The following is a 26,769-nucleotide window of genomic DNA, read 5'->3' as shown; positions in this document are numbered from 1 at the left end:
GTTAAAGTCTTCTTTTATTTTCATCTTTACAGTTACATTCTATCCTTTCAATGTATTTAATTTTATTTTTGTATATATGTTTTTCTTCCTTTACAATTTTGCAATGTAGTTTCTTCTTACAAACTGACCAAAATACACTTAGGAGAAAGTGTATTGCTCTGTTCTCTTCACCTGTCTGTTTATATCCCTTCCTTTTTGTTGTTGCTATTGCTTTCTCTTTTGTTTTTTCTTGTCTTTTAATTTCCATTTTTACAGTTACATTCTATCCTTTCATTGTATTTAATTTTATTTTTGTACATATATAAGTGTTTCTTTCTTTACAATTTTAGGACCTAGTTTTCTAAAAAAAAAAAAAAAAAGACCAAAATACACACAGAATCCAGTGTATTGCTCTATTCTGCTCACCTGTCTGATTATATTCTCTTTTCTTTTCTTTTCTTTTCCCCCCTGGTTTCAGGTCTCTTCAGATTTGCTTAGTGTATATTTCTCTGGGGTCATTGTTGCCATTTTAGTATTTTGTTCTCTTGTTCATCTATTCTTCTCTGGACAGAATGACAAGATGAAAAAACTCATCTCAAAAAAGAGAACGAGAGGCAGTACTGATTGCCAGGGACCTAACCACTATGGACATAAATAAGATGTCGGAACTAGAGTTCAGAATAATGATGATAAAGATACTAGCTGGGCTTGAAAAAAGCAGAGAAGACACTAGAGAATCCCTTCCTGGAGAAACAAAAGAACTAAAATCTAACCAAGTCGAAATCAAAAGGCTATTAGTGAGATGCAGTAAAAAATGGAGGCTCTAACTGCGAGGACAAATGAGGCAAAAGAGAAAATTAGTGATATAAAAGACAAAATAATGGAGAATAAACCAGCTGAGAAAAAGAGATAAACAACTACTGGATCATTAGGGGAGAATTCAAGAGATGAGTGATACCATAAAGCAGAGCAATATTAGAATAATTGGGATACCAGAAAAAGAGGAAAGAGAGAGAGGCAGAAGGTATATTGGAGCAAATTATAGCAGAGAACGTCCCGAATCTGGGGAAGGAAACAGGCATCAAAATCCAGGAGACACAGAGAACCCCCCTTAAAATTCATAAAAATAGGTAATACCCCGACATATAATAGTGAAAGTTACAAAATACAGAGACAAAGAGAAAATCCTGAAAGCAGCATGGGACAAGAGGTCTGTAACCTACAAGGGTAGAAACATTAGATTGGCAGCAAACCTATCCACAGAGACCTGGCAGGCCAGAAAGGACTGGCATGATATATTCAGGGTGCTAAGAGAGTAAAATATGCAGCCAAGAATACTTTATCCAGCTAGGATGTCATTCAAAATAGAAGGAGTGATAAAAAATCTTCCAGGACAAACAGAAACTAAAAGAATTTGTGATCACCAAACCAGCCCTACAAGAAATATTAAAAGGGATCCTCTAAGCAAAAGTAATATAGCCCCAAAGTAATATAGACCAGAGGGGAACAGAGACAATATACAATAGCAGTCACTTTACAGGTAATACAATGGCACTGAATTCCTATCTTTCAATAGTTGCTCTGAATGTAAATGGGCTAAATGCCCCAATCAAAAGACACAGAGTATCAGATTGGACAAAAAAGAAAGACCCATCAATATGCTGCCTGCAAGAGACTCATTTCAGACCCAAAGACACCACCAGATTTAAAGGAAGGGGGTGGACAACCATTTATCATGCTAATGGACATCAAAAGAAAGCTGGGGTGGCAATCCTTTTATCAGACAAATTAGATTTTAAACCAAACACTGTAATAAAAGATGAGGAAGGACACTATATCATAATTCAAGGGTCTGTCCCCCTTGAAGATCTAACAATTGTAAATATTTATGCCCCTAACTTGGGAGCAACCAATTATATAAGCCAATTAATAACAAAATCAAATAAACACATGAATAATAATACAATAATAGTAAAGGATTTTAACACCCCTCCCTCACTGCAAAGGACAGATCACCCAAGCAGATCAACAAGGAAAGAAGGGCTTTGAATGACACACTGGATGAGATGGACTTCACAGATATATTCAGAACATTCCATCCTAAAGCAACAGAATACACATTCTTCTCCAGTGCACATGGAACATTCCCCAGAGTAGATCACAAACTGGATCACAAATCAGGCCTCAACCAGTACCAAAAGATTGGAATCATTCCCTGGATATTTTCAGACCACAGTGGTTTGAAACTGGAACTCAATCACAAAGGGAAAGTTGGAAAGAACTCAAATACATGGAGGCTAAAGAGCATCCTACTAAAGAATGAATGGGTCAAACAGGAAATTAAAGAAGAATTTTTAAAATTCATGGAAAGAAATGAAAATGAAAACACAACAGTTCAAACTCTTTGGGATACAGCAAAGGCAGTCCTAAGAGGCAAGTATATAGCACTACAAGCCTTTCCCAAGAAACAAGAAAGGTCTCAAATACACAACCTAACCTTACACCTAAAGGAGCTAGAGAAAGAACAGCAAATAAAGCCTAAATCCAGCAAGAGAAGAGAAATAATAAAGATTAGAGCAAAAATCAATGAAATAGAAAGCAAAAGAACAGTAGAACAGATCAATGAAACTTGGAGCTGGTTCTTTGAAAGACTTAATAAGATTGATAAACCTTTAGCCAGACTTATCAAAAAGAAAAGAGAAAGGACCCAATAAATAAAATCATGAATGAAAGAGGAGAAATCACAACCAACACTGAAGAAATATAAACAATTATAAGAGAATATTATGAGCAACTACATGCCAACAAATTAGGCAATCTGAAAAAATGGATGCATCCCTATAGACTTATAAACTACCAAAACTGAAACAGGAAGAAATAGAAAACCTGAACAGACCCATAACCAGCAAGGAAGCAGTAATCAAAAAGCTCCCAACAAACAAGAGCCCAGGGCTGGATGGCTTCCCAGGGGAATTCTACCAAACATTTAAAGAAGAATACCAATTCTTCTGAAGCTGTTTCAAAAAATAGAAATGGAAGGAAAACTTCCAAACTCATTCTATGAGGACAGCATTACCTTGATCCCAAAACCAAAGACCCCAACAAAAAGAAAAATTACAGACCAATATCCCTGATGAACATGGATGCAAAAATTCTCACCAAGACACTAGCCAACACGATCCAACAGTACATTAAAATGATTATTCACCACGACCAAGTGGGACTTATTCCTGGGCTGCAAGTGTGGTTCAACATCTGCAAATCAATCAATGTGATACACTACATTAATAAAAGAAAGGACAAGAACCATATGATCCTCTCAATAGATGCAGTAAAAGCATTTGACAAACAACAGCATTCTTTCTTGATTAAAATTCTTCACAGTAGGGGCGCCTGGGTGGCACAGCGGTTAAGCGTCTGCCTTCGGCTCAGGGCGTGATCATGGCGTTATGGGATCGAGCCCCACATCAGGCTCCTCCGCTAGGAGCCTGCTTCTTCCTCTCCCACTCCCCCTGCTTGTGTTCCCTCTCTCACTGGCTGTCTCTATCTCTGTCGAATAAATAAATAAAATCTTTAAAAAAAAATTCTTCACAGTATAGGAATAGAGAGAACATACCTCAATATCATAAAAGCCATATATGAAAAGCCCACAGAGAATATCATTTTCAATGGGGAAAACTGAGAGCTTTTCCTCTAAGGCCCAGGAACATGGCAGGTATGTCCACTATCACCACTGCTGTTCAAAATTGTACTAGTAGTCCTAGCCTCAGCAATAAGACACAAACAGAAATAAAAGGCATCTGAATCAGCAAAGAAGTCAAACTCACACTCTTCGCAGATGACATGATACTCTATGTGGAAAACCCAAAAGACTCCACTCCAAAAATTTCTAGAACATACAGGAATTCAGCAAAGAGGCAGGATATAAAATCAATGTACAGAAATCAGTTGCATTTCTATACACAACCAATGAGACAGAAGAAAGAAAAATTAAGGAGTCAATCCTATTTACAACTGCACCCAAAACCATAAAATACCTAGGAATAAACTTAACCAAAGAGGCAAAGGATCTGTACTCAGAAAACTATAGAACTATTTCTTTCTCATGAAAGAAATTGAGGAAGACACAAAGAAATGGAAAAACATTCCATGTGCATGGATTGGAAGAACAAATATTGTTAAAATGTCTATGCTACCCAAAGCAATCTACACATTCAATGCAATCCCTATCTAAATACCATCCACTTTTTTCACAGAGCTGGAACAAATAATCCTAAAATTTGTACAGAACCAGAAAAGACCCCAAATAACCAAAGGAATGTTGAAAAAGAAAACCAAAACTGGTGGCATCACAATTCCAGACTTTAAGCTCTATTACAAAGATGTAATCAAGACAGTATGGTTTGGGCACAAAAACAGACACATAGACCTATTGAACCAAATAGAGAACCCAGAAATGGACCCTCAGCTCTATGGTCAACTAATCTTTGACAAAGCAGGAAAGAATATCCAATGAAAAAAAGACAGTCTCTTCAACAAATGGTGTTGGGAAAATTGGACAGCCACATGAGGAAGAATGAAACTGGACCATTTCATCATACCATACACAAAAATAGACTCAAAATGGATGAAAGACCTAAATGTGAAACAAGAATCCACCAAAATCCTAGAGGAGAACACAGGCAGCAACCTCTGTGATCTTGGCAGCAGAGACTTCTTGTTAGACATGTCTCCAAAGGCAAGGGAAACAAAGGTAAAAATGAACTATTGGGACTTCATCAGGATAAAAAGCTTTCACACAGCAAAGGAAACAGTCGACAAAACCAAAAGACGACTGACAGAATGGGAAAAGATATTTGCAAATGACATATCAGATTAAGGGCTGGTATCCAAAATCTATAAAGAACTTATCAAACTCAATACCCAAAGAACAAATAATCTAATCAGAAAATGAGCAGAAGACATGTACAGACATTTCTCCAGAGAAGATATCCAAATGGCCAACAGACACATGAAAAAATGCTCAAAATCACTCAGCATCAGGGAAATACAAATCAAAACCACAATGAGATACCACCTCACACCAGTCCGAATGGCTACAATTAACAAGTCAGGAAATGACAGATGTTGATGAGGATGCAGAGAAAGGGGAACCCTCCTACACTGTTACTGGGAATGCAAGTTTCCACTCTGGAAAACAGTAAGGAGGTTCCTCAAAAAGTTGAAAATAGAGCTACCGTACAACCCAGTAATCACACTACTGGGTATTTACTCCAAAAATACAAATGTAATGATCCAAAGGGGCACCTGCACCCCAATGTTTACAGCAGCAATGTCTACAATAGCCAAACTATGGATAGAGCCCAGATATCCATCGACAGATGAATGGATAAAGAAAATGTGGTATATATATAACATTACACAGCCATCAAAAAATGAAATCTTGCCATTTGCAATAATGTGGATGGAACTAGAGGGTATTATACTATGTGAAATAAGTCAATCAGAGAAAGACAATTATCATATGGTCTCACTGACATGTGGAATTTAAGAAACAAGGCAGAGGATCATAGGGAAAGAGAGGAAAAAATAAAACAAGATGAAACCAGAGAGGGAGACAAACCATAAGAGACTCTTAATCATAGGAAGCAAACTGAGGGTTGCTGGAGGGGAAGGGGGTGGAGGGATGAGGTAACTGGGTGATGGGCATAAAGGAAGGCATGTGATGTAATGAGCACTGGGTATTATATAAGACTGATGAATTATAGACCTGTACCTTTGAAACCAGTAATACATTTTATGTTAATTAATTGAATTTAAATTTTTAAAAGGAGATTATGCTAAGTGAAATACGTGAAGCAGAGAAAGAGAATTATCATATGGTTTCACTCATTTGTGGAACATAAGAAATAGCAGGGAGATCGGTAGGAGAAGGAAGGGAAGAATGAAGAGCGGGTAAACAGAAGGGGGAATGAATCACGAGAGACTATGGACTCTGGGAACAAACTGAGGGCTTCAGATGGGAGGGGGGATGGGGATCTGGGATAGGACGGTGATGGGTATTAAGGAGGGCACATATATAGCATGGAGCACTGGGTGTTATACACAAACAATGAATCATGGAACACCACATCAAAAACTGAGGATGTACTGTATGGTAACTAATGTAACATAATAAAAAAAATTTAAAAAGAAAAGAAATATAAAAAAAATAAACAAAAATAAAAATGTTTAAAAAAAATAAAAAAAATAAAGTTGGACGAAGGATCTGAATAGATATTTTTCCAAAGAAGATACACAAATGGTCAACGGGTACATGAAAATGTGTTCAACATCACTGATCCTATCAAATCCACAGTGAGGTTTCACCTCACATGTGTTGGGGTGGCTATTATCAAAAAGACTAGAGGTAAGTGCTGGCAAAAATGTGGATGAAAGAGAACACTTGTGCACTGTTGGTAGGAATGTAAATAGTATAACCACTATGGAAAACAGTATGGGGGTTCCTCAAGAAATTAAAAACTCAGTCGTTAAGTGTCTGCCTTCAGCCCAGGGTGTGATCCCAGGGTCCTGGGATCGAGCCCCACATCGGGCTCCCTGCTCTGCTGGGAGCCTGCTTCTTCCTCTCCCACTCCCCCTGCTTGTGTTCCCTCTCTCACTGGCTGTGTCTCTCTCTGTCAAACAAATAAACAAAATCTTTAAAAAAAAAACAGAGTTACCATGTGATCCAGCAATTCCACTTCTGGGTATTTATTTAAAGGAAATGAAAATACTATCTTGAAGAGATATCTGCACTTCCATGTTCATTGCCACATTATTTGTAACACCTAAGACATGGAAACCACCTGAGTGTCCATCAACAAATGAACAGATAAAGAAAATGTATGTATATACAATGGATTATTCAGCCATAATAAAGAAGGAAATTCTGCCATTTGTGACAACACAGGTGAAACTTGAAAGCCTAATGCTAAGTTAAATAAGTCAGTCATGGAGAGACAAACTGTATGATCTCACTTATATGTGGAATCTTAAAAAACCAAATTTACAGAAACAGTAGATTGGTGGTTGCCAGGAGGGGGGGGTGAGTGAAGGTGGTCAAAGGGCATAAATTTCCAGTTATAAACCAAATAAACTTTGGAAATGTAATATATGACATGGTGACTATAGTTAACAACACTGTATTGTATAGTTGGAAAGTTGCTAAGAGAGTAGATCTTAAAACTTCTCACCACAAAAAAAGAAAAGGTAACTGTGAGGTGATGAATGTGTTAACTAACCTTTATTGTGGTAATCATTTTGCAATATATATGTGTATCAAAGCATCACATTGTACACCTTAACTTTACACAATGTTTTATGTCAATTATATATCAATAAAGCAGGAGGGGAGAGAAAGAGCCACTGCTATAGTAACTAAATTTCAAAATATTCAAGTGATGTACAGAGACTGGGTGGCCTGCATCTAGCACAGTTTGTTCAAGTTATGGAAATGAATGATCTACAAACATGAAGGGGAAAGAACCCAAACACTTAATTTATTCAACTATGGTCCCCAAGGGCCCCTAGGCAACACTTTCCCTGAACTCTATTTTCATTCCATCTAGGGCTATGTTCTACTTTGTCATAGTGGATACACTGCTCAAGACTACTCTTGACCTTAGATGCCTTATCATATCAGTCAGGATCCTTGAGAAAAACAGATGTCACACTCACAGTGGATTATTTGAGAATAGTTTCATAAAGTGACCATGAATAAAAGTGTGGGCAAGATTTAGAGAAATGTACCTGGTTTAGAGCAGTGTTCCATTACTGACAAAAGGGAAGAGGTTACCATACCTAGGCCTGAAGATGTAAGAGGGTGGTAACTGGAACCCAGAATGGGTAGCTATATATTCAGGTAACTTAACAGGAGTAGCGGCCTTCAGTAGGCAAATGGAAGTCAACAATAGTGACTCCACAAGGAGGGAGCCAGAGGAACAAATCACTCTGACTTCAATTCCTCCCCATGTTCCAATATCCTACCTAAGTCTCCCTTTGGCCAAACCCAACAAGGAAACAAAAGGTAAGGAAGTCCTTTGTTGTAGACAATAGAAGCCATCCTTCCTGGGTGTACAGCAGGGTGGAGACGAATGGAAAATGAATCTGGAAAGAAAAAGGAAAAATATCCAATACATACACATTCCCTAGATATGGATTAAATCTCTGGCCTTCCCTGCCTCTCTGATGCTGTCATTTCACAGGAGCTGTTAAAAACTTGTATTTTTACCTTATTCTCCCTACACTGTCTATAATGAATTCCTCCTTCTACTGCAATTCCACCAGAGACAAGCACAGCAATAAGTGTTTTCCTTCTGCAAATGGCTCTTCATTTTCTGGAGTTTAGTTCATTGGATTACTTTCTGTCTTCAGCCCGCTGACATGTTTTTTAAAACTATGATGGTGGGGGCATCTAGGTGGCTTATATGGTTAAGCATCTAACTGTTTCGGCTCAGGTCATGATCTGAGAGTCATGAGATCAAGCCCCACGTCGGGCTCCATACTCAACGCTGAGTCTGCTTGAGATTTTCTCCTTTTCCCTCTGCCCCTCCACCCATTTGTGCTCTCTCTCTCTCTCTCAAACAAATAAAATCTTTGAAAAAACCACTATGATTGTGTACTTTACTCAGTTTGTTTTGGTTTTTAATAAGAGTGACAGTTTCATGAAACTTTCTGCATTTGAACCTGCAGCAGAAATTGGATTTGGGATGCACTGGGAATTTAAAGCTAACAGGGTTTGTTCTTAGTTCTGCTACTGTACAATCCATCAGTCTAAGCACTCCATCCCTCCATATCAACTGCTGGACTTATCAGCAGTTGACTACCACTTTCGTCACCCATCTTCATGGTTATGCCTTAGCCCTTGTCAACATTCATTAACGACTTAGCACACGGCTCTTTCACCACATTAGACCCCTGCAGTCCCTTGTCCGCCCTCCATTTTCCCCAGTTGCCAGCCTTTCCTTCCTGATACTGGAGCCTGCAGTTGTTCACCTGCACATACTCACTGATACATTTGCAACTGCTTTTCTGCTCCAACAGGCTAAAGGACACCTCCCTTGCAAAATCAAACCCCAGTGTTAGTCTCATACCCATATTTCTCTTTTCCTGTGTCTGAGTTTCTGGACACTGCTGGAGAAAAAGCCTGATTCTGATTCAGGGCCTCCAAACTCAGCTGGGCCTAATTGGTCCTCTCTTTTGACTTGTTTCAGGTCAGTTTCCATTCCCTTCTAGCATTCTAGCAACCAACATTCCAAATGTTTGTGAATTCTCTCAAGCCCCCCCAGCCCAATTTCTACCTCCTACGTTCTCACCCAACAACTGTGTAATATTAAGCCATTAATACAATTAAAACAAATAAATATTAACCCCTTCTATACTCTTCCACCTGCCACCTATTTAACTCTAAACTCAGGCACCTGCAACACCTGGTTCTGCATGGCTGTATCTTCTTTCTTTCTTTCACATAGATAGATCTACTTGTCTTCTTAGTCACACCACCTCCTTTCTCTTCTGGGATTTCTATTCATTAATTACTTGCTTTATTTCCTATAATTTCAACCTGTCACTCTGTACTGGCTTCTTCAACAAGAAGTCTACACTTGCTAAAGTTACTCAATTCCCATTTACTTCAAATCTACAACTTAAACACCTATACTTCCACAATAATAGCTCTGGAAAAGTTCAGAAATGTCTTCGACTTTGTCATTGTGATTAAGCATGCCTCGGTCTAACCTTGTTTGACTTCTCACAACCTTAGATGGTGTTAAATATGACTTTCTAGAAGTTTTCTCTTCCCTGAGCTCCGTTATGCCACAATCTCATGGTTTTACTCTTATTTCCTTATCTGTTGCTTTTCCTTCTCTTTACCGGAGTCTCTTTCTCTCTCCCTTACTTAAATGTTGGTATGTCTCATGATCTGACCTTCCCAGGACTTCTTATTTTCTTAGACTATACCAGTTATTCTTAACTTACTATGCTTCAAAATTACCTGCGTAATATTTGTTTAAAAAATTTTAAGCAGACTTTCTCTCTCCGGTCCATCGTGGCGGCTGCTCTTGGTTGGGGCCATCCCGCATCTAAGGCAGGAAGATGGTGGCCTCAAAGAAAATGAAAAAGTCGCTGGAGTCGATCAACACTAGGCTCCAGCTCATTATGAAAAGTGGGAAGTACATGCTGGGCTACAAGCAGACTCTGAAAATGATCAGACACGGCAAAGCAAAACTGGTCATCCTCGCCAACAACTGCCCAGCCTTGAGGAAATCTGAAATAGAATACTATGCCATGTTGGCCAAAACTGGTGTCCATCACTACAGTGGCAATAATATTGAATTGGGCACAGCATGTGGGAAATAATACAGAGTAAGCACACTGGTTATCATTGATCCAGGTGATTCTGATATCATTAGAAGCATGCCAGAACACACTGGGGAAAAGTAAATCACGCAAAATTTTTCTTCAATAAAATTGGCCACAGCTTGTTAAAAAAATTTTTTTATAATAATATTTTTTTATTATATTATGTTAGTCACCACACAGTACATCCCTGGTTTTTGATGTAAAGTTCCATGATTCATTAGTTGCGTATAACACCCAGTGCACCATGCAATACGTGCCCTCCTTACTACCCATCACCAGCCTATCCCATTCCCCCACCTCCCTCCCCTCTGAAGCCCACAGTTTGTTTCTCAGAGCCCATAGTCTCTCATGTTTCATTCCCCCTTCTGATTACCCCCCTTTCTTTATCCCTTTCTTCTCCTACCGATCTTCCTAGTTCTTATGTTCCATAGATGAGAGAAACCATATGATAATTGTCTTTCTCTGCTTGACTTATTTCACTTAGCATTATCTCCTCCAGTGCCGTCCATGTTGTAGCAAATGTTGAGAACTTGTTCTTTCTGATAGCTGAGTAATATTCCATCGTATATATGGACCACAACTTCTTTTTTTTTTTTTAAGATTTTATTTATTTATTTGACAGACAGAGAGACAGCCAGCGAGAGAGGGAACACAAGCAGGGGGAGTGGGAGAGGAAGAAGCAGGCTCCTAGCAGAGGAGCCTGATGTAGGGCTCGATCCCAGAATGCCGGGATCACGCCCTGAGCTGAAGGCAGACGCTTAACGACTGAGCCACCCAGGCGCCCCTGGACCACAACTTCTTAATCCAGTCATCTGTTGAAGGGCATCTCGGCTCCTTCCACGATTTAGCTATTGTGGACAATGCTGCTATGAACACAGGGGTGCATATGGCCCTTCTCTTCACTATGTCTGTATCTTTGGGGTAAATACCCAGTAGTGCAATGGCTGGATCATAGGGTAGCTCAATTTTTAACTCTTTAAGGGACCTCCACACTGTTTTCCAGAGTGGCTGTACCAACGTGCATTCCCACCAACAATGTAGGAGGGATCCCCTTTCTCCACATCCTCTCCAACAATTGTTGTTTCTTGCCTTGTCCATTTTTGCCATTCTAAGTGGTGTAAGGTGGTATCTCAGTGTGGTTTTGATTTGAATTTCCCTGATGGCTAATAATTTTGAACATTTTTTCATGTGTCTGTTAGCCATTTGTATGTCTTCATTGGAAAAGTGTCTGTTCAGATACGTAAAGGATCTATATTCTAGAAACTACAAATCACTCTTGAAAGACATTGAAGACACAAAAAGATGGAAAAATATTCCATGCTCATGGATTGAAAGAATTAACATAGTTAAAATGTCCATGCTACCCAGAGCAATCTATACTTTCAATGCTATCCTGATCAAAATACCAATGACATTTTTCAAAGAACTGGAACAAACGGCCCTTAAATTTGTGTGGAACCAGAAAAGGCCACGAATCGCCAAGGAATTGTTGAAAAGGAAAAACAAAGTTGGGGGCATCACAATGCCAGATTTCAAGTTGTACTACAAAGCTGTGATCACAAAGACAGCATGGTACTGGCACAAAAACAGACACATAAACCAATGGAACAGAATAGAGAACCCAGAAATGGACTCTCGGCTCTTTGGGCAACTAATCTTTGACAAAGCAGGAAAAAACATCCAGTGGAAAAAAAGATAGTCTCTTCAATAAATGGTGCTGGGAAAATTGGACAGCTACATGCAAAGGAATGAAACTTGACCACTCTCTCACACCATACACAAAGATAAGCTCCAAGTGGATGAAAGACCTTGATGTGAGACAGGAATCCATCAAAATCCTAGAGGAGAGCATAGGCAGCAACCTCTACGACATCGGCCACAGCAACCTTTTTTCATGACACATCTCCAAAGACAAGAGAAACAAAAGAAAAAAATGAATTTGTGGGCCTTCATCAAGATAAAAAGCTTCTGCACAGACAAGGAAACAGTCAAAAAAACTAAGAGGCAGCCCACAGAATGGGAGAATATCTTTGCAAATGACACTACAGATAAAAGGCTGTTATCCAAGATCTACAAAGAACTTCTCAAACTCAATACACAAGAAACAAATAAATCATAAAATGGGCAGAAGATATGAAAAAAAAATTTTAACCATACTCCATACCTGAAAATTATAACCAGTAGACGTCTTTTCCTTCCTTCTTTCCTTCTCCCTCTCTTCCTCCATTTCTTCCTTCCTTCCTCTTTTTTCTTATTTTATTCTTTCCCCTATTCCTCCTTGCTTCTCTCATTCTCCTTAGTTCTTTTTCCTATCATTTCTCCCTCTCTTCCACCTACACTGACAAATATTCATTAAACAGTTTATGTATTTCAGATATTGCACTTTGCACAGTAGGAACGTAGCAAATATTATAAATATGTGTACATTGCTTTAGAGAACACTTTAAAAAGTATCTATAACTGAATGTGAAATCCTCATTTTGTACTCTAGTCAAATTTTGCTCATCCTAATCATGGGCATAAATGTGAACCCAGATCAAGATGGCAATGCTAGTGCCTGGGCTGTAATCCCCCTGGTGTGTCTTTGAGATTGGGGAAATACAGAGGTATGTGAACTATGGCACCAACACTGCATGGTTTACTAGGATACAGATAATGTAAGTATGTAGTTGAAGGCTTAACCACAACTCTAATTTTCCCATAACAGACTCTGCAATGAGGTTTATTCCCATGCACTGAAAAGGAGAAACAAAAGTAGCATGAATACCTCATACCCATTAGGATGGCTACTATCAAAAATAATAATAATAACAAATGACTGCAAAAATTTGGAGAAACTGGAACCCACCCTACATTGGTGGGAATGTAAAATGGTGCAGCTGCTATGGAAAACTGGGTGGTGTTTCTTTGAAAAATTAAAAACAGAACTACCATATGATCTGGCAATCCCGCTTCTGGGTATATGCCCAAAAGAACTGAAAGAAAGGTCTCGAAGAAATATGTGCACTTCCATGCTCATAGAAGCATTATTTATAATAGCCAAGAGGTGAAAACAACGTAAATGTTCAGCAACAGATAAATGAATAAATAAAATGCAGTAGATACAAACAATGGAATATTATTCAGCTTTAAAAAGAAGAAAATTCTAAGTGAAATAAGTCAAGCAGAGAAAGGGAATTATCATATGGTTTCTCCTATCTATGGAACATAAGAACTAGGAAGATTGGTAGAAGAAAGGGATAAAGAAAGGGGGGGTAATCAAAAGAGGGAATGAAACATGAGAGACTATGGGCTCTGAGAAACAAACTGAGGGCTTCAGAGGGGAGGGGGTGGGGGAATGGGATAGGCTGGTGATGGGTAGTAAGGAGGGCACGTATTGCATGGTGCACTGGGTATTATACGCAACTAATGAATCATCGAACTTTACATCAAAAACCAGGGATGTACTGTGTGGTGACTAACATAATATAATAAAAAATATTATTATAATAAAAAAATAAAATAAAAATAAAAAGAAGAAAATTCTTTCACATGCTACAGCATGGATGAACTTTGAAAACATTATGCTGTTAAATAATCCAGTCACAAAAAGACAAATATTGTTTGATGCCACTTATACTAGGTATCTAGAGTAGTCAAACTCTTAGAAACAGAAGTATAAGAATGATCACCAGAGCCTGGAGGGTAGGGGAAATAGAGTTATTGTTTAATGGGCATGGAGTTTCCATTTTACAAGATGAAAAGAGTTCTGGAAATCTTTGCACAACAATGGGAATATACTTAAACATACTTTACCGTACACTTTAAAATGGCTAAGATAGTAAATTGCATGCTATGTATTTTTGCCACAATTTAAAACTTTTTAAAATACATTGACATTTTGAATATTTTATTTGCATCAATTTATTATTGAGGATCATATTCTTCCAGTTTAAGACACCCAACTTCAAATTCATTCTTTTCAAGATAATACAGAAGAATATATTTACAAATAATATCATTATTACTTGTGAGTTATTGTATTCTTATTATCACAATTAAATGCATATACAGGGGAAAGTAGTATGAACAGTTCAGATATGGAGGGGTCTTTAAAACAGCAATGAGGTTTACTCAGCAAAAATCTGAGTGACAAATATCCAAGGACCAGAAAATTACTGAGACTAGTTTCCTACCCAATGTATTGAAACCCCTCCTTCAAACATAGATGTAATCTTGGAAAAAAGGGAAAAAAGCCCAAAGTGATGAAAATTGCATTTCTGCTCCTCTGTCAAAATCGAAATAAGTTGAATTATTTATTTAAAAAAACAGTTATATTTCTGGTAGGATTGGATTGAAATTCATTCTGACACAGAAAGTTGCCATATGGCACAATCATACCTTAGAAGAATGCTCATGGGAATCAACATCACTATTCATATCAGTTTCAGTCCTTTTGCCAGTGGGTCTTAAAGGTGGCAAGAAACAGATATTCTGCCATAAATACTCCAGTTTATTGTCTCTGATTACTCAGATGGAATATAAATGTGTGAAAAATGAGTGAGCTCTATGAAAGGTGGTTATAAGAAGTTGGGGACTATATGTAAAGAAATGACGAGCTGGAAGTGAAATGTGGTAGGTTTTGTAACCTATCTAACTTAGAATGAACCTAGGACTGGCCCTAGAATTTGCAACAAGGTCAGGTGTAGTAGATGTGACAGAAGAACCAGCTTGAATCTCTTACTCAATGGTTTACACTGGCTAGCAGTACTTGTAGATAGAAATCACAGAAAGATCCTCAGCCCAGCTCAAGGTCATCCTGTAGATCATGTAATCCCTTCTGATATAGACCAGTGCTTGATGTCAAAATGGAGATGGCTGATGATGCAAAATGCAAGCATGAAACTCCTAATGGCTTTCAAAGAGGATATCCTTTGTAGACAAGTGCATAGAAATGTATATACTCTTCAAGTACTATATTTAACTCACATACTTTCTCTGGACATTGGTTTGATGGTTTGAGGTCATGGATATTTAGGTACAAATTTGTAGGACTTAAAAGTCCTTCAAAGTCTTCAAGCTAAGAATATTTCATGTGATTCAATCTAATGCAAACCCTGGTCCAGAAAGTAATACTCATCTCATAGCGGGTCAACGGGTCCACACACCCACACTGTTCCTCTTTCTCTGGTCTCTGAATGTATAATTGGGATGCACATTCCTAGATTCTGCAAGATCTCTCCCATTGCTTCTCTGATCTGTGGACAAGGGACCATTTAAATAGAAAAAGCCAAGTGAAAGCCCCCAGAACTTCCCCTTCCAGAAATCTAAATAAAAAGAAATATTACATTGTTAAAGGCACTAGGGAAACTAGTGTCACCATCAAAGATTTAAAAAAGATGGACTAGACAGATCCACTTACATTTTTCTCAGTTCTTCAGCTTGGCCTTTGCAAAATCAGGTGGTTCATGCCTGGTGACAGGGGACTATTATAAACTTAACAAAATAGAAGCCTGATTGCAGTTGCTATGTTGGATGTACTTTTTTAAAAAATGTACTTTCTTTATAAAAGCAGATCAACATCATCACAGGCACTTAGTACAAAGCTATTGATTTGGCTGAATACTTTCTTTGTGACATACATCAGTAGAGAGGATTGAAAGCAACTTACTTTTGGATGTCAGGAATAGCTGAGTACACACACCCTCTTGCCTGAGTGGTATGTTAACTCTCTGGCTCTTTGACATAATATTGTCCACAGGGACCTTGAATATCTTGAAATTCTTCAGAAAATCATTCTGGTCCACTTCATTTTAATTGGACCTGTTGAGCTGGAAATGACAGATACCTGAGATGCCTGGATAAGACACTTATATACTAAGAGATGGGAAGTAAGCTTTATAAGATTTGTGGACCTACCATACTGTTGAAATTTTTAGAGGTTCACTTGTCTGCCAAAAAGTGGTAAATAAACCACATAAAGTTTCACAGCCTGCCATATTGGTGAAGTTTTAACAGAGGCAGGGTATGTCTTGGAAGACACTAGTATTTTTCTAAAGAACAATTTGTTGCACCTTGTAGCTCTTACCACCAAGAGAGGAGCAGCATTTATTTGTCCCCAGTAGGACAGTCATAAAATAGACACCTAGAACTCTAGAGAATAACAAGCCCTCTGTGGGAGAGAACTACTCTGTTTCCAAACATCTGCTATGTTACTATGTCCAGTCAACACTGGGCATCTGACCATAGGATACCAAGAGACTTTGCAAAGAGAAATGTCCATAAATAAGATCATGGCATTAACAAGTCCACCATGTACACCAAAGCAATGCATTTGGGACCAGCTTCAAGCATGTCCAGAAAGTATGAATCAACTACATGAATAGGTGGCCAAGATGCCCATGTCACCTAATTTTGTTGCCTGATTTACAGATCGGTCAGCATAGTATGTTAGCACTAGCCAGAAATAGATGGCTGCTGCCATATTACAACTTCATTCAAGTGGCCAAAACCGGAAGATTGAGTATAAGGAAGAGGTATATGGATGGATCTATGGAAATGGACACAAAACATACAGATATTTGTCTCAAGTTAATACCCAGCAAATAATATACATCACAGAGAAATCTCTTAACAACCATGTGCACAAGAGACTCATTCAGTGGATCTCAGCCCATGTCCCTTCTCAGCTACCCCAGTACTTGTATAATATGCTCATGGAAAAAGGATATACCAGCTACACGTGAACCCAACAACTGCAGAATATGCCAAAATTTCAGCAGCAGAAATTGAGAGTATTTGTCCCCAGTATGGCACCATTACTCAGGTAGATCAGCCAGACAACTAGTTGAAGATCAGTTACATCAGACCCCTTCCAATGCGGGGAAAACAGCAATTCATCTCTATCTGAATAGATATATAAAGCAGGTATGTGTTTGCCTTCTCTATCTGCAGAACTTCCAGCATCCCCACCATGCAAAGGCTGAGAAAATTCTGATCAACTGACATTGAACTATGCATGATAATACCCAATATCAAAGGGACCACTTTACAGCAAAGGAGGTTCAACAATGGGCTCATGGACATGAGAATCCCGGGAGTTGTCATGTATCTCAACACCCAGAATCAACAAGCCTAAGACAACGGTAGACAGACCTGTTGAAGGATAAGCTAAGGCACCAGCTCAGTCACAATATCTTAAGATGTAGTATAATCACTGAAATCATAGCCAATATATTATTTTCTTGAATAGCTTAAAAATTTAGGTCCAGGAACTGAAGGGCAGTAGTAAGAGTGGCTCCTCTGACTATTACTCCAGTGACCCACTTGTGGAACTTATGTTTCCCCATTCCTGCAAACCTAAGCTATGCTGGGTTTGAGATAATGGTTCCAAGGTTGGGAGCAACTTCTACTTGATGACACGGTAAATGTTTCAATGAACTAGAAGCTGCAACTCCCATCTTATAACTTTGGGATCTTAATGCCAGTGGAACAACAGGCAAAGAAAGAAACTTTTATACTTACTGAGGTAATTACCCTAATTTCTATCAGGAGTTAGGGCTGTACTATGCACACAGATAGGGAGAATTCTGTTTGAAACTCAACATTTCTTAATGAATCTATCCCAATGATAACTGTAAATATCAAATTGCAGCAACCCAGGACCCAAAAAGGGAAAAGCAACTAACTGCTCAAACCCCTCTGGGATGAAGGTCTGGGTCACACCACCAAGCAAGCAACCTAAATCAGCCAAGGTGTTAGTTTATTATGAGGAAAGTATAAACATAATGGTTGGAGAGGGAGATGATTAATATAAGTTATGGTTCTGAGACCAGATACAATAGCAGGAACTGTATCTTGGCGTACTAACTGTCATTAGGAGAATAATCATCCTTTTCAGGAGAATATAATTGGCCACCAATGTGAAGGACTGTTTCTTCAACCAGAAAAGAAATGAGAATACGTTGTTCTCAAAAATGGAGGCTCCAAATTATAGTACCGAGGGGTAGATTGTAGCATCTTGTATTTATGCCCTTTTCAGTTTACACAAGAGGAGTCCTTGGCCTGCCAGGTCCTTGGCCACTTGCTCAAACGAGATATCTAGCTGTCACCACTGTCACCTTGTCTGCTAATAACCTCAGTTCTCATGGAATCCCCTAGGCTGAGATCCAAGCTCCAGCATATCCTTCTTTTTTTTTTTTTTTTTTAGGGATTTCATTTATTTATCTGATAGAGAGAGAGCATGAGAGAGAGAGAGGTCATGAGCAAGGGGGAAGGGTAGAGAGAGAAGCAGGCTCCCCACTGAGCAGGGAGCCCGATGCAGGGCTCGACTCCAGGACCCTGGGATCATGACCTGCACTGAAGGCAGATGCTTAATGACTGAGACACCCAGAAGCGCATCCAGCAGATCCTTCTTTATGACTGTTGCAATGAAAATGAGAATTACACAGCCATAAAATAAAAGATGAGCTCATGCCATTTGCAACGACATGGATGGACCTAGAGGGTATTATGCTAAGTGCAATAAGTCAGACTGAGAAAGACAAATACCTTATGATTTCACTCATATGTAGAATCTAAAAAATAAATAAATAAATAAATAAATAAATAAATAAATAAATAAGCAAATGAATAGACAAGCAAGGAAAAGGCAGAATCAGATCTATAAATACAGAGAAAAAATTGATGCCTGTCAGAACGGAGGCGGGAGGGGGATGGGCAACATGGGTGCAGGGGAGTGAGAGAGACAAGCTTCTAGTTATGAAACGAATAAGTCACAGGGATAAGAGGCACAGTGTAAGAAATACAGTCAATGGTATTGTAATAGCATTCTATGCTGACCGATGGCAGCTACACTTGCGGCGAGCATAGCATAATGTATAAACTTGTCGAATCGCCGTGTTGTACACCTGAAACTACTATAACATTTAAAATTTTTTACTAGTGTAGAATTTAAAAATTAAAAGAGAAAAACCAATGACAACAGCTTCATCAAAGTTCTGACCCTATCAGACTCACGGAAAGTTTGGCTTTCCCACTTCTAGCCTCAAATGTAGTGCCATAACATGGGCTATGGGTTCCAACTTTCAGATGATTACTTAAAGGAGTGAGGTGACACAACCTAGAAGTTCAAGGGAGTTAATCAGCTGAACCAAGGTGGTTTCATAGTGCTTACCCAGACACATCCAATGTGAACAAGCAACCAGCTGTGTTTTCTCAAGAAGCTGTAGAAATATCTGTGATGTGCTGCTTTGTATTTGCTTTCTCTCGTTCCTTGCCTCATTTCCTTTCTCTGCTCATTCTAGCTGCTCTGTCATTGCAGCCTTCAAGAAACCGTTAGCACAACAGCTTTACTTCAGTCTCTGTTTTGTAGTGAACTCAGGCTAGGACACACCTCCTATATCCCTTGGTCATGGGCACCCACCATAATCCCAATTCCACAAGGTCACAAACCTGAAGGTTCTTCCTGGACATTTCCCTCTTATTCAACTTGCATATCTTCTCCCCATCAGCCACCTGGCCAAGTCTCAATGTTGAAACCTGATGACCTCCATGTTGCAGCTCCTGCCATCTCCACCACTCCACTTGTGGTTTTCCTTCTTGTGAGGTTCCCCTCAAGAACTGCGATCTTCTTGCAGGATGCTGTATGCCTCCTTCTATACATCTTCTCAAGAGCCTCCTAAGTTCACCATTGTCTGGTCATAGCATCCCCCTTATTCCCAATGTCCACCTGGTAAGAAAATGCTCATCACTCAAGATGAAGTCCATGGGTCATAGCCTCTAAGAAGCTCTACCTGACACTGCGGCCAGAGGGACAGAAAAAGAAAAAAAAACACAACTAACATTTATGTATTCCTTACTCCATAACACGTACTGTCCTGGGTGCTTTGCATGTGACACACTCACATCGTTCTCACAACAATCCCATAAATTAAGTACCACTATGATCCATTCTTTCCCAGGTAAAGAAACTGAAACACAGAGAACTTTCGTCACATAGGTAGTCCAGTATTTAAATGAGCACACTGGAAATCAGCCTGAGACGCAGGAAGATACATCTGGATCTCTACAAACGAACATCTCCAGGGCTGAGTATTGAGGTACGAAGCAGGGAGCCGTGAATCTGTGCACAGATATCGGAAGATAAATGGAAGGGGGAGGGAGCCACCGCATTCGGGCGCTGGGAAGCGGTAGCCACCTGCACTGGGGAGCTGGTCAGATAAGCCGATAGGCACCCGTGAGAAAGCAGACTGAGAGCGTGAGACTGGCCGGCGCTCCAGAGCACCCGCGAACCACACTGAAACAGGGAGCTCGGCAGCGCGCACGGGCGGGGCAGCTGGCGGTGTTAGTAACACAGAGGACAGAGACATGCGGGCCCTGGAAGTGAGGGCTGGGAGAGCGGCTGTGGGGCGCACAACCCCGGATGCTCACGGTTTTTAGCAGCACCGACAGAAACAGACTTAAAGTGGCCAGAAAGCTCAGTGGAGAGCAGACTGCGATCTCTCTGTTCTGAGACAGAGGCTAGGACTCTGCTCTGACTCTCGGAAGAGTTACAGAAAACTGCCAGGGAAAGCCGCCAAAGAACAAAAGCCTGGAAATTCTGGTTCGCATTGTGCCCATCCCCATTCCCCCTCGCAGGGGCAGGGCAACTCTACCCAAACAGGGTTGCCTGAATATCAGTGTGGCAGACCTCTCCCCCAGAAGGCAGGCTGAAAAATTGGGAAGCCTACATTCCTAAGGTCCCTATAAAACAAGTGCACACTGCATGGGTCCCGGTCAATAATTTGAGCTCTGTGCATCCCCGCAACCTCTCCTCATCGGAATGACGAGGAGGAGAAATCCCCCCAACAAAGAAAAGATAATGACTCTGTGGCCTCTGCCACAGACTGATGGATATGGATATAACCAAATTGTCAGAAATGGAGTTCAGAGGAACAATGGTCAAGATGTTGTGTAGGCTGGAAATAAAATATTAAGGAAAATATTAACGAGAATATAGAATCTCTAAGGGCAGAGATGAGAGCAAATCTGGCAGAAATTAAAAATACTATGAATCAAATGCAGTCTAAACTAGACGCTCTGACAGCCAAGGTAAATGAGGCAGAAGAACAAATTAGTGAATTGGAGAATGGGATGGTAGAAGAGAAAAGTTAAAACAGAAACTTGGCTCAAAAAAATCCAATCTCAAGAATGTAGATTACGGGAGACTACTGACTCAATGAAATGTTCCAATGTCAGAATCATCGGCATCCCTGAGGGGGCGGAGAAAGAGAGAGGTCTAGAAGAGATATTTGAACAAATTGTAGCTGAGAACTTCCGTAATCTGGCAAAGGAAATGCATTCGTGTCCAAGAGGCAGAGAGGACCCCTCCCAAGGTCAATGACAACAGACCTACAGCACATCACGTCATAGTGCATTCGTAAATATTAGATCCAAGGATACAGTATTGAAAGAGGCCAGGTGGAAGAAAATTCTTACGTACAGAGGGAAAAATATCAGAATAACGTCAGACCTGTCTACAGAGACCTGGCAGGCTAGGAAGGGCTCGCACGGTATTAGCAAAACTATATCTGAGAAGAACACGCAGCCAAGGATCCTTTATCCAGCAAGGGTGTCATTCAGAATTGATGGAGAGATAAGTACCTTCCAGAATCGGCAGAAACTGAAGGAATTAGTAACCACCAAACCAGCCCTACGTGAGACATTAAGGGGGGTTCTATAAAAGTAAAAAGGCCCCAAGAGTGATACAGCACAGAAATTTACAATCTATAGAAACAAAGACTTCACAGGAAACATGACCTCATTAAAATCATCTCTCTCAATAATCAGTCTCAATGTGAATGGCCTAAATACTCCCATAAAACACCACAGGGTTGCAGGTCGGGTAAAAAGACATGACCCATCCATTTGCTGTCTACAAGAGACTCATCTTGAACCTAAAGATACATCCAGACTGAAAGTGAAGGGATGAAGAACCATTTTTCATGCCAATGGACCTCAAAAGAAATATGGGGTAGCAATTTTCATATCAGACAGGTTAGATTTTAAACTAAAGACAATAAAGACATACAAATGGCTAACAGACACATGAAAAAATGTTCAAAATCATTAGACATCAGGGAAATTCAAATCAAAACCACACTGAGATCCCACCTTATGCCAGATAGAACGGCAAAAATTGACAAGGCAGGAAACAACAAATGTTGGAGAGGATGTGGGGAAAGGGGATCCCTCTTACACTATTGGTGGGAATGCAAGTTGGTACAGCCACTGTGGAAAACAGCCATCAGAAAGAACGATTACCCAACATTTGCAGCAACATGGATGGGACTGGAGGAGATTATGCTAAGTGAAATAAGTCAAGCAGAGAAAGACAATTATCATATGGTTTCACTCATTTATGGAACATAAGAAATAGGAAGATCGGTATGAGAAGGAAGGGAAGAATGAAGGGGGGTAAACAGAAGGGGAAATGAACCATGAGAGACTATGGACTCTGGGAAACAAACTGAGGGCTTCAGAGGGGAGGTGGGGTGGGGGATTGGGATAGGCCAGTGATGGGTATTAAGGAGGGCACGTATTGCATGGTGCACTGGGTGTTATACACAAGTAATGAATCATGGAACATTGCATCAAAAACTAAGGATATTCTGTATGGTGAGTAACATAACATAATAAAAAATTATTATAAAAAAATGAGCATGCTCTTAACAATCACATTTTCTGGCCTTGCCGTTATACAAGTCGGCCTGGCCAGGTATGCTCTATACTCTGTGTTCGCCTATCACAGCCCTGACAATGCATGATTACCTCGTTTGTTCATAGGAGTGCCTCCCAAATAGACTGTTACTCGCTAGGGTTTAAGATGTTGAAATGTTTACCATGTGCCTAGCACAGAGCACAGGACCCAGCGCAAAGTAGGTCCCCAGTATATATTTACTGAATTTATTAATTAATCTGATAATGATTCTTGAGACTGACAGATCTTAGACCTACATGTGCCGTTTTCTAAAACATTTCCCCATGAATCACCTCATTTGGTACTTCCAATATTTCTGTAAAATATTTCTTCTTAGCATGGTTACACATTTAGTAAATGGAATAGGCAAGGCTTAAACTCAAATGTTTTTATACAAAACCCAATGCTTTACCTCATTGTATATATTGGCTCACCTGGTAATTTCTGGGTGACATATGTTGAAATATGAGGGAAAAATTGAATTTTCTCATTCTTTCAGGGCTAGGTTAAAAAACACCCACATCTGTGAAACTCCTTAAGAAGATAACCAGACTTGGGCAGAATATTATAGACCGAAGTTATACTTTATCAGAGTAGATCCATTCCAACAGAAAATAAGATTAAACAAGCCACCTAATTTAAAGAAAAGTTACAATCCATACTGGCCAAGGTATTGGATCTCCAGTATGTTAAAGTAGTAGCAAGCATTGCAAAAGTCTTTACCTTTGGTATTAAGGCTCCTTCACCTCCCTTAGGAACCCTAAATCATAATCTTTTGAAATTGCCCGTGGTAATCCTCTTAGTAAGATTTGCTAACATTTAAATCCATTAAATATATGTCCTTCAGCCAAATCTTGGAAGCTCACTGAAAGTGCTATTAATGTGTTTTGCCATGCAGGCATTTTACTAGAGTGGGCCAGAATTAAAACCATTATCACATCTTGAATATAATTACAATGAAAGTATAAAGAAACAATGGTGCAAACATTGACTAAGCTTCTAATATATACCAAGCATTGCACAAGGCACAGATAGAAACTCCATGAGCGTGAGGATTCTGTTTTAACTCATTATTGTATACATATAATTTAACAGAGTGCTTGGCAAGTAGTAGGTACTCACAAATACTGACATAATATATGAATAAAACATGACAAATGCATGGCCCCTGCCTTGGAAAATATTGCAATACACAATATTTGGGCCTCAGGAGAATTTATCTTGAGCCCATGGATAAACTCATGTTCCACAATAATACAGCATCTCTGGGGCCACAGAAATAACACAGGAGAGCTAATTAGGTATGATGTGATACGGAGAGCATTGTGACATGTGGCTTTGTAGGGAGGGGACAAGGCTGTGGAAAATCAAAGTGACCTAAGCGTGTCTAGGGGTCTTTAGAATGTTCACCATAGGAGGTTCCATTTCTCTAGTTTCTCTCTTTGGAGAAAAGAATGAGATTGTGGTATTTGGAAGCTACTTGTTTATAGAGTTCAGATTGCACATACTGTAGCCTGAGTCATTCTGTGAACTCTGTGACCCAGTCTCACCCAGGGACGTGACATAGTAGGGGCTTCCTAAGTATTGTGGAATGAATATAATTCGGAGGAATGAAACAGCTGGGGTCAGCCCCCGGAGACAAAGGCGACGTCCAGCCAAGCTCTCTATTGACCTCTTGTGGTTATAAGTACACATGACACCCAGCCCCAGAAATAGGACTGAGGACAAGCAATTCACTTTTACAGGTGGTGAGACCAGAAAAGCAGCTTGGTGGTGAGTGGCAGGTAGAGGCAGGACAGCAAGCATTCTCTAAGGGCAGGACTGGCTCTGACCTTGATGGCTTTGTCCCCCAGGACAAAGTGATGGAACACTGACCCATAGGCAGGAGCCTCAGTAGCCTATCCCCTGCTTACAAAGACACATCTCTTGGCTGGAGCTGGGCTGAGAAAGTGAGTCCTTTTGAGGAGTTTAGGCCATCTCAGAGTTCAGAGAACAGGGTCCACGTAAATCCCCACCAGATCGTTTCAATAGCAATGAGAGCCAGTTGGGGTGGAGGTGAGGAATTGAGCTGCCATACCGCCACAGTGTGCAAACAAAAGGGCTCCGCTCTGAAAATGGCAAAACTGAGAGAACATGGGGTTCTGGTCTTGAAACAGAAGGCACAGGTTGTATGGGGACTTGTTCTACCAATTCTAGAAACTCAGGTTTGTTCTACCTACTCGTAGGCCTCAAAAAGGAGGCTTTCCACATTTTGTTTTTCCATTTACCAGCCATGAAAAAGGAATGAAGTATTGATACCTGTGGCTACATGGATGGACTTTGAACAAATGATGCTAAGTCCAAGAAGTCAGATACAAATGCCACAAGTCACATTCCATTTGTATGAGATGTTAAGACAGGCAAAACCATAGAGACAGAAAGCAGATGGGTAGTTGTCAGGAGTTAGAGGTAGGGGTGGGAAATTGGGAATGAGTGTTTAATGGGCATGGGGTTTCTTTTGGGGTTGATGAAAAGTTCCAGAATTAGATAGTGGTAACTGCTGCAAAGTTTTGTGAATATACTTAAAAACACTGAATCATGTGCTCTAAAAGGATGAACTTTATAGTATATGAATTATATCTCAATTTTTAAAAAGACAAATAAGAAAATTAAGGACAGAATCAAGAAGGAAATCTTGGGTCACCCCAAGCTTTGCGCACAATTCTGCACGGCAGGTCAGCTTTGGGGAACCCTGGGGCCCACGACTGGTCATTATCAAGCAGTACTGCGCACTTGAGTGGACACAGGATCTTCTGGGGAAAGCTTGAGCCAACATTTTCTACATGATCTCTGAACGTGCACTTCAAGGGTCAAATATTTATACCACAGGGGTGGGTGAAGAGATAAGCTTCTAGTTTGTCCCAGAAAATACTGACTCTAGGAATATACTGTCAGAGCTGTCACAACCCAGACACAGTTGACAAAGCGAGGAGCTTGCATAGAATTTTATAGACCCAAAGTTGTCCTTTATCGGAGCAGACCCATTCTAACAGATAATAAGATTAAACAAGCCAACGAATTTAAAGAAAAGTTACAATCCGTAATCAAAAACTAGGAGCTACAAACGCGGAATGCCAAGGAAAATAAATAATTACTGAGACCTTACTCCAAGGATCCAAGAGGACGAATTAGAATAGCTAACATATACTGAGTACTTACTACGTGCCAGGTATTATCATAAGTGTTTTAGAAATACGGAATCATTTCATTCCCATAATAGCCCCATGAGGTAGGTACCATTACAATTCTCACTGTATACACGAGGAAAGGTAGGCACAGAGAGGCTAAGTAATGAGCTCAAAGTCACACAGCTACTAAAATGTGGCCCATGTCCTTAGTCCTGCCCGCGGTACTCCCAGATGATGGGTTATGCTGAGGTCCAGAGAGAACCTGGCTCGCCATCCACTACCACCTGGAGAAGGGAGGCTGCAGGTTTGGGGAACACAGGGACGGCAAAGGCAGCTATTGGCGGCACCTATCCTACAGGATCCCTACGCACCGTGATCCGGCAGGGAGAGGATTGCCAAAGGAGAATGCCGCAGGTGTGAGCAGGGAGTAGCTTCCAGCCTTTATTCCCTGTGAGCGGTGTGTGTGGGGTTGGGGGCGGGCAGACCTGGGGCCACTCTTTTGTCCCA

At 40.1% G+C, this 26,769-nt stretch overlaps 1 long non-coding RNA gene and 1 pseudogene across 2 annotated transcripts in view; one reads left to right on the top strand and one right to left on the bottom strand.

Annotated features, from left to right (window-relative positions):
• The window catches only part of LOC123791295 (uncharacterized), a 163,840-nt gene that overhangs the window by 73,332 nt on the left and 63,739 nt on the right, over positions 1-26,769 (bottom strand). The window lies entirely within an intron of this gene.
• LOC123791285 (large ribosomal subunit protein eL30 pseudogene) lies at positions 10,058-10,471 on the top strand (annotated as a pseudogene).

Source organism: Ursus americanus, chromosome X (genome assembly GCF_024610735.1).
Source record: "Ursus americanus isolate L20-20 chromosome X, mUrsAme1.1.p, whole genome shotgun sequence".
Classification (NCBI taxonomy): Eukaryota; Metazoa; Chordata; class Mammalia; order Carnivora; family Ursidae; genus Ursus; species Ursus americanus.
Note: the sequence above shows the minus strand (reverse complement) of the source record. Positions and strands in the feature narration are given on the sequence as shown.